Raw genomic sequence first — 8,167 nt, 5'->3', positions numbered from 1 at the left:
ACAGATGCTCCAACAGCATCTGTGAAGAAAGTAATTTTAATCCCTTCTCTTTTTTCTCTTTTTCTTACCAAAGTGACTTGAGGTTCTTTTTCATTGTTTTCATTTTAGATGGCCAGTTCAGGATAAAGTCTGCTACCTCTTCACTCACATTCTTTGTAAAAACACATACTTTTTCTGGTTTTGTTTTTCTGTTTGGGGGAACAATGTAGGATCTGAGATGGAGAGAATAAAGTCCAGGGCCAACTTCATGGGCATGTGACCTGTGGAGTCACACAGGGCTTCACACTCAGAAGAGACCCACACTTGATTTATGCTTTGCTATCACTGTCTTGATATTCTTTTTTTTTCAGATGAATTTAAATGCATTTTATTTTTAGACAACCTACATGTGTTTTTTTTTCTCAAAAACAATGCCTCTGCTCCAAATAAACCAACATCAAAATAAATGACGCTCAAGATGCCATCAGTTCCATTTGTCTTTTAAGTCCTAGTGTTGTGTGGATGAAAGCAGTGGCCAGCCAGTTATGATGACAGGTGATAGATCCAAAATAACCGCCAAATATGTTAACATTTTTCCATTTCCAAGCTATCCTTAAAGAAAATCATATATGGGGTCACACCATCCTCACAGTAGTCCAGCAAAGCCACCATGCCATCTGGATTCATGTTTTCACCAATAAAGAACTGATAATTTTTTTTTGAAATTAGCAAGGATGTGCTTGATTTGTTCTGCAGCCCCAGTCATAAAAGGTTTTACTCTTTCTGGTCTCTGTTCTTCAAGTTTACCTTTGATTGAGTTCATGTAATCTTTGATGTACTTCTTGTAGGCTTCTTTTGTGAAGCTGGTTTCCTGCAAGTGATGGTTCATGACAATATCGACACCAGTGATTACTGTGCTTTCGGTACCTTCGCCCTCGGGGCCTTCAGCGGAGGCATTTCCACCAATTAGCGAGTCATCAATGTTACCCTCTGTCCTACTGACCATCTTCCCCTCCACCTCCAGACACAGCCCGTCTGCGACCTCCCGGATCTCGTAGATGTCGGAGAACATCTCATCATGGCTGATGAGGTCCTGGTAGATGATCATGATGGTGGCTGGAGGGAGACAATGGCGGCGCTAGCTTAGCTGGAGCTCGGAGGGAGCGCGGTGCGGCCGTAGCGGCGCTCAGGGGGTTGGGGGAGCGGGCAGAAAAAAGATGTCTTGATATTCTTAATAATTTCATCTTTGAATTTGTGTTTTGTAAGTGTGGTCAAATAGGACAATAAGGCACATGTGTGAGCAGAGGAGATGCATGCAATATATATGTTCATCACCATTCCTTGACACTCTACTCACTCTACTTGCAAATAACGTTCATGATGCCCCAGAGCACAGAATTCCAGTGGACCCACTCTGTGTGGGCGTTCAACATGTCTAATAGTAAGTAAGAGAGATGCTGTCAGCAAGGAAGGCCACACTTTCCATTCCAATAAGAACTGCCTTTAACACACACACAAAAAGCAAGTGTTCCAAGAAACATGAACTATCAAGGAACCCTTGTCATATCCTTTCTTACTTGTGTTACTTCCCTGAACCATCCAACCACTTAAGCTGAAAACAGTGCATATAAGAAAATGGAAAGAGAGAAAACCATTGCTCCTTTTCCTTTTAGACCTTCCATATTCATCAGCAAACTGAAGGTAGAGAGTGTCAGTAGAATGAGTGTAACAATAAATTAAATAAAAACAGTTGAAGAAATAAAAGCAAAATAAACAAATGGGACCTAATTAAACATAAGCTTTCGCACAGCAAAGGAAGCTATGAACAAAATGAAAGACAACCTACAGAATGGGAGAAAATATCTGTAAATGATATGACTGACAAGGGCTTAATTTCCAGAATATACAAGCAGCTCATACAACTCAATAACAAAAAAAACAACCCAATCAAAAAATAGGCAGAAGACCTAAAAAAAAATTTCTCCAATGAAGACATACAAATGGCCCATAAGCCCATGAAAAATGCTCAGTATTGCTAATTATCAGATAATTGCAAATCAAAACTACAATGAGGTATCACCTCACATTGTCAGAATGGCCATCATTAAAAAGAGTCCATAAAAGATAAATGCTGGAGAGGGTGTGGAGAAAAGGGTAGCCCCCTACACTGTTGTTGGGAATGTAGTTTGGTGCAGCCATTATGGAAAACAGTATGAAGATACTTTAAAAAATTAAAAAGAGGCTTACCATATGATCCAGCAATTCCACTCCTGGGCATATTTCTGGAGGGAACTCTAATTCAAAAAGATACATGCAACCCAATGTTCATAGCAGCACTATTTACAAAAGCCAAGACATGGACCTAAATGTCCATCAGCAGATGAATGGGTAAAGAAGATATGGTATATACATATATATACATATACACACACACATATATATATCTCACATGTATATGTATATGTGTGTGTGTGTATATATATATATATATATATATATATATATATATATATATGTATATAATGGAATATTACTCAGCCATAAAAAAGAATGAAATAATGCCATTTACAGTAACATGGATGGACCTGGAGGTTGCATACCACACAGCAATTAATAAATATATGTTAAATGAATAACTGTTTATAATCAAATAGAAAATTGTACTCTGATCTCATTTCTAATGCCATCTTATAGTCATATTGCTCTAATGCCTAGGGTCTATGACTCCAATAGAGAAACTATACAAATGAAATTATAGGGTTATAAATTAACAGGAAGGAGAAGAAACAGTTATTTCTATCCTGCTATTTTTAGTGGTGAAATGTTCAGCAGTCCATTTATGCTGGGTGAAAATGACTACCCACTCCCTTTGAAAAAGAACAGCAGAAACAATACCAGACCTGAACAGGGTAAGCTACATAATTTGCAAGGGCCAAGGCAAAATGAAAATGTGGGGCTCCTTGTTAAAAAAAAAAAGTCATTAAATGTACTTAAATACTCTCCTTCTCTCTCTTTCTGTCCCTCTGTCTCTGTCTCTCTGTCTCTGTCTTTCTCTCGAATTGTAAGGTGCTTTCTATTTGCTATTGGATGCCATTCTAAATAGTAAAAAAATTAAATTATTAGCATGAATTTTACCATTCATCTTTATATTATGAAATGCCTGTTTCAAATGCAAATATAAGAGCATTGAACTCACATGTGGAATCACTGAAATGATACCAATTCTTCTTACGTGTGCTACCACACCAGATTACTTACTCATGACTCCATACCTTTCCTTTTGTGCTTCTCTTGTCTTGACAGACACTTCATTCTCCCCATTCTCTCAAGCCTAGTTAATTCCTAACATCTTCAAAATCTGGCATAGAAACACTTCGAGCATATGTTTCAGGACCATCTTTCACCTTCTCGGTTTTCTTCAGCATAGAGTCCATAGTCTTCTTCATCCCAAAGTCAGCTGTCTTTCAGTGAAGTTTATATTCGAGGCTGTCCTCGAAGACATAGCACCTACCACATAGAATTCCCCAAAATGTTAATCCCTTTACAACAGCTTGACTTCATTGCTTTACCAGGAGTATTTTTCCTTAATTAAATTTGTGTTTTTATTACAAAAGTAATACATAAATATATTCTCATTGTAAAAAATTCACAACAAACAAACAAAAATTCAAACACAAGAAAAGCAAAGCAACTATCTATGTATAAACAACTCCAAATCCCAGAGCAGTAAATGTATCTGTTATTCCTGCTCTGTCTCTGAGAACATAGTTCGCACTCAATAAATATTTGTTGAATGAAAAAATGATTCTTCCTCTTCCCACCAAAGAAGAGGGAATATGACTTAGGTTCAACAAAACAGGAGCTCTCTCTTAAGACTCTGATTCTTGAGTGAGTGAAAGAAAGCTCTGCTGGAGTACTTCATGGAGCTTGTTTTGTGGCTTAGCTTTGAGTCCTGCCTCCTTGGTTCCAGACAATTTTCCAAGCCTGATCCTCCAACTAGCCATTGACTCTCTGAATCCCTGATGGTCTTCCAAAAAATTCCCTTTTTGTCTAAGATCATCACAGCCAGTTTCTCTTTCTGGAAATCAAGAACCTTGACTGACACACCTTTCTTCAATGACTTATGCCAACCTTCCTTATTTTCTTCTCCCCAGAGCTTCATCCTCATCAAGATACTGGCATGTAATTCACATCTAGTGATTTTCTGCCCTTTATGGATCACTGCTGTTGCATGGGCAAAATTGTAGATTTTTTTTAGTGGAAAGGATTTAAAATAACTTGTTTGATTCTCTTATTTTAAAGAAAGGAAACTAAAACCCAGAGAGATGTTGAATCTATGATCTAGGTCTCTGGAACCTTGGTCTTTTTATTTCCACTTTAGATCATTATGTCATACCACCTCTCTATAGATTCCTTAAAGAAATCTTAATTAAATAGCTCCAAAATGTCCCTAAGGTTTAAAAATAAGGTTGCTCCACTTACCTCACATTTTGTCTTGGAATGCAAGAGAAGGTAATTCTTTCTCAGATAATAGATTTTTCCTTTAAATTTTTTGATACCCTTTGTACTTTAGAAAAAAATAATAAAAAGAATACAGAGAAATGAACAATTAGTTATAGTCCCACCATTATGAGTTAGTAACTATTATCCTTTGGTAGTATTTACCTCTAGCCTTTTTTCTTTTTAAAATAATAGAAATTAAAATCTCCTTTAAGGACCACCCTCATTTATATTGTACTCATTTACCTGCCAAAGGGAAAATACTATCAGAATTTAGTATATATCTTTCTAGTCCATTTTCTATATAAACCTATTATATCTATAACTGACATATAATATTATGTTATTACATGTGTTTTTAAATTTACACAACTAATATGAAGCATATTGTTTTATATCTTCCTAGTATAACTCAGTATTATATATTTATGTTATATTACTCTATTGTGAGAATGTACCATATTTTATTGAATCTATTTCCTTTATATGGGCAGTTAGTTGTTTCCAATATTTTACATGTATAAATAATGCCCCAGTTTTAAGAATTGCACCTTTTTGCAGGAATATCTTCACAGTAAATTTCTAGAAGTGGAATTGCTGGTAAAGAGCAAATGTAGTTTTGTCAGACAATGCCAAATCCCTCATCCTGCCATAAAAGTTGCACCATTTTATATTCAATCCAACAATGTATGAGAGGGATTTTTATGTGCAGCCTCTTCAACAGTGTTTTATTAAGGCTTTGAACTTTTGCCAATCTGATGGATTGGAAATGATATCTTGGATTAGTTTTAATTTGCATTTCTTTTATTATGAGTAAAATTCAACATCTTTTCATATTTTCGAAGGTCATTTCATATCACTTTAAAAATTATCTGTTCATGTTTTTTTTTTCCTGTTTTTATAAAACTGAATTTTGATGTTTTTTCTTTCTTAATTTAGGATCCAATTTTTTCTTTTCCAAATGGTTATCTAGTTGTCCTAACACTATTTAATGAAGAGTCCTTCTTTATTCCTAAGATTTGAGATGCCACCTTTGTCATATACAAAATTCCATGTGACTTTGTCTATTTCTGAACTTTTATTTGATTCCATTGGTCTGTCTTTCCATTATTTTTAAATAGGTTATTGCTGACATATTAAAGATTGATTTCTGTATGTTAATATAGCTACCACCTTTCTGTACTCTCTGTTTATCTGTGTTATTTTATTAATTCTTATTTCTTGTAATTTTTAAGTAGGTAATAGTCCTACAAATAATGGCATTTTCTCTCTTTCTCAGTATTTCATAATCATTTTCTTCTATAAAGTTGCCAAACTTTATACCTTTCATTTCCTATCACTCTCATTCATTAGCTAAGACTCTAGTAATATGTTGGATAATAGTACTACTGGCCAGTATCCTTGTTTTTTTATTTTAATGGGGATAGTTTTAATGATTCACAGTTAAATATGTTTGATGTAGATTTTTGGTAGATGCCCTTTATGAAGTTTAAAAGGTCTAATTAATTCTCTATGATTTAAAAAATTATGCATATATGTTGAATTTCACTAAGTGTTTCCCCTTCAATCTATTGATTTCTTTTTGGCATTTTTCTTTTGCAATCTATTAATGTGTAAATTTCATTGTTAGATTTTCTAGAATTTATCTACCCTTTATCATGACATACTATATTCCCCCCCAACTTTATTGAGATATATTTGATATTTAACATTATGTAAGTTTAAGGTGTTACAATAATGATTTGATATATGTATATATTGTGAAATGATTACCACAATAAGGTTAGTTAACTCATCCATCACCTCATTTAGTTACAATTTTTTGAGATACTGTTCTTTTTAATTCTGGGTTCTATTTGTCGATATTTTATTTTTGATTTTCCCACCTGAATTCATAAGTGACATTAGGCTATAGCTCTCTTTCCTTGTGCTATATTTTTTTCCAGGTGCACAAAATGTGAGAAATAAGTAGGATAGTGTCCATTTTTTTAATGCTCTAGAATATTTGTGTAAGATAGAAAGATCTCTGAAGATCTCTTCCTTGAATGCTTGCCCATAATACCACCTGGGCCTCATGAATTTTTTCAGGGAATGTATGTTTGACTACTGTTTAAACTTAGTCTGTAAATATTGGTTTATTCACATTTTCCATTTCTTCTGGGCCAATTAGGGTCATCATATTTATATTTCCATTTAATCTCGTCTTTCAAATTAACTTATATAAAATAATGTATAGTATTATCTTATACTATGTCTTATACCATTTATACTTTCATCTGTATTTGTAGTTTTTCTCTTTTGGTTTGTGGTTTATATTATTGGTGTCTTTGCTTTTATTTCATTTTTCTTCATCATACTTGTTAAAAGTTAATTCGTTTCATTTAGGATTTTTGCATCTATGTTCTAAGTGTGTAAAAGACTTGCTAATAGCATATAAAGATTCTGAAAGAAGCAACTCACAGAACTTATAGAGAGGCACAATAGAATAGATAAGCCAAAATAGTTAGGAATGTTCCCCAGAGATAAAGAGGATCATTTGAGATTAGTCAGGGGGCTTGCAAAATAAAAATAAGGGAAAGAGCGAGTCCAGAATTTGAGAATAAGGTCAATTTTCAAAAGCTGTGGAAGATCACTGAGTCATAACTTAGAGGAGACACAGGGCCGCACCAAGGGCAGGTTCTATTTCTCAGGGAGCAGAGAGGGGACAGTGAAGAACATGAGCTACCTAGAAGGCATTGCCAGGAGAAGCAAGGATTGGATGGTGGGAAGGTAGAAAACCTGAAGACTTGTACATTAATAGATAAACTTAATGGAGAATGTTAATGGAGAACTTATAAGGTGCGTGTAGAAGGAGGCAGGCAATGAAGATTGTGCCAGTGCTCTCTCAGAACATGACAAGTAGAAGTCAGTGCTACCATAAACTTGTATTTTTGCCATGGCTGGAGTGAAATCGAAGATTTGAGGTATGGAGGAAGCATAAAAAGTGACCATTTAGTGAAGAATGAACACTGTTCTAAGTGTTTTATATCTGTGACTCACCTTATCCTCATAGCAACTCTGTAATGTAGCTACTATTGTTGTCCATATATTATAAACTGGTAAGAGGAGTCTTAGTGAGATCAAGCAATTGACCCCAGGTCATCCAGCCAGTAAAGTGACAGGAGGTAGGATCTGAGCCTTTTAGACTCTCACCATGGGTCTGTTTTACCTTACGGTCCATGTGCTATACACAGGGCTGTTTCTGCTACTTCTTTGCCTTTTTCTATGAACCCTCTTAAGTGCTCAATTTTTCTCTTGTAATTCTACAGAAATGGCTTAGTCATTTTGTTAAATCCAAAGAATATGAAGAGAGCAGTGAACTCTTGACACAGTAACTTATTTTGGTATATGTTTCTGGTATAGTGTCTCTGTGATCTATGGAGGGGATTCCCAATTTGCCATATTATTTGTTCTGTCCAGACCCCATAAATCTCCAATAAATGGGCAGTAAGAATGTGTGCCATTGGCAGCAGCACTATTTACAATTCCACTATTTACTATTCCAATAGACATGGAAACAACCCAAATGTCCATTGACAGATGAATGAATAAAGAAGATATGGGTGTGTGTGTGTGTGTGTGTGTGTGTGTGTGTGTGTGTGTGTGTGTATAAAATATATAATGGAATACTACTCAGCCATAAAAAAGA

The 8,167-nt window shown here is 35.0% G+C and overlaps 1 pseudogene; it reads right to left on the bottom strand.

The window, feature by feature from the left end:
- Positions 1–556: 556 nt before the first annotated feature.
- On the bottom strand, positions 557–1,132 carry LOC105061969 (translationally-controlled tumor protein pseudogene; annotated as a pseudogene).
- Positions 1,133–8,167: the final 7,035 nt, after the last annotated feature.

The sequence above is a fragment of the Camelus bactrianus genome, chromosome X, assembly GCF_048773025.1.
Source record: "Camelus bactrianus isolate YW-2024 breed Bactrian camel chromosome X, ASM4877302v1, whole genome shotgun sequence".
NCBI classification, from domain to species: Eukaryota; Metazoa; Chordata; class Mammalia; order Artiodactyla; family Camelidae; genus Camelus; species Camelus bactrianus.
Note: the sequence above shows the minus strand (reverse complement) of the source record. Positions and strands in the feature narration are given on the sequence as shown.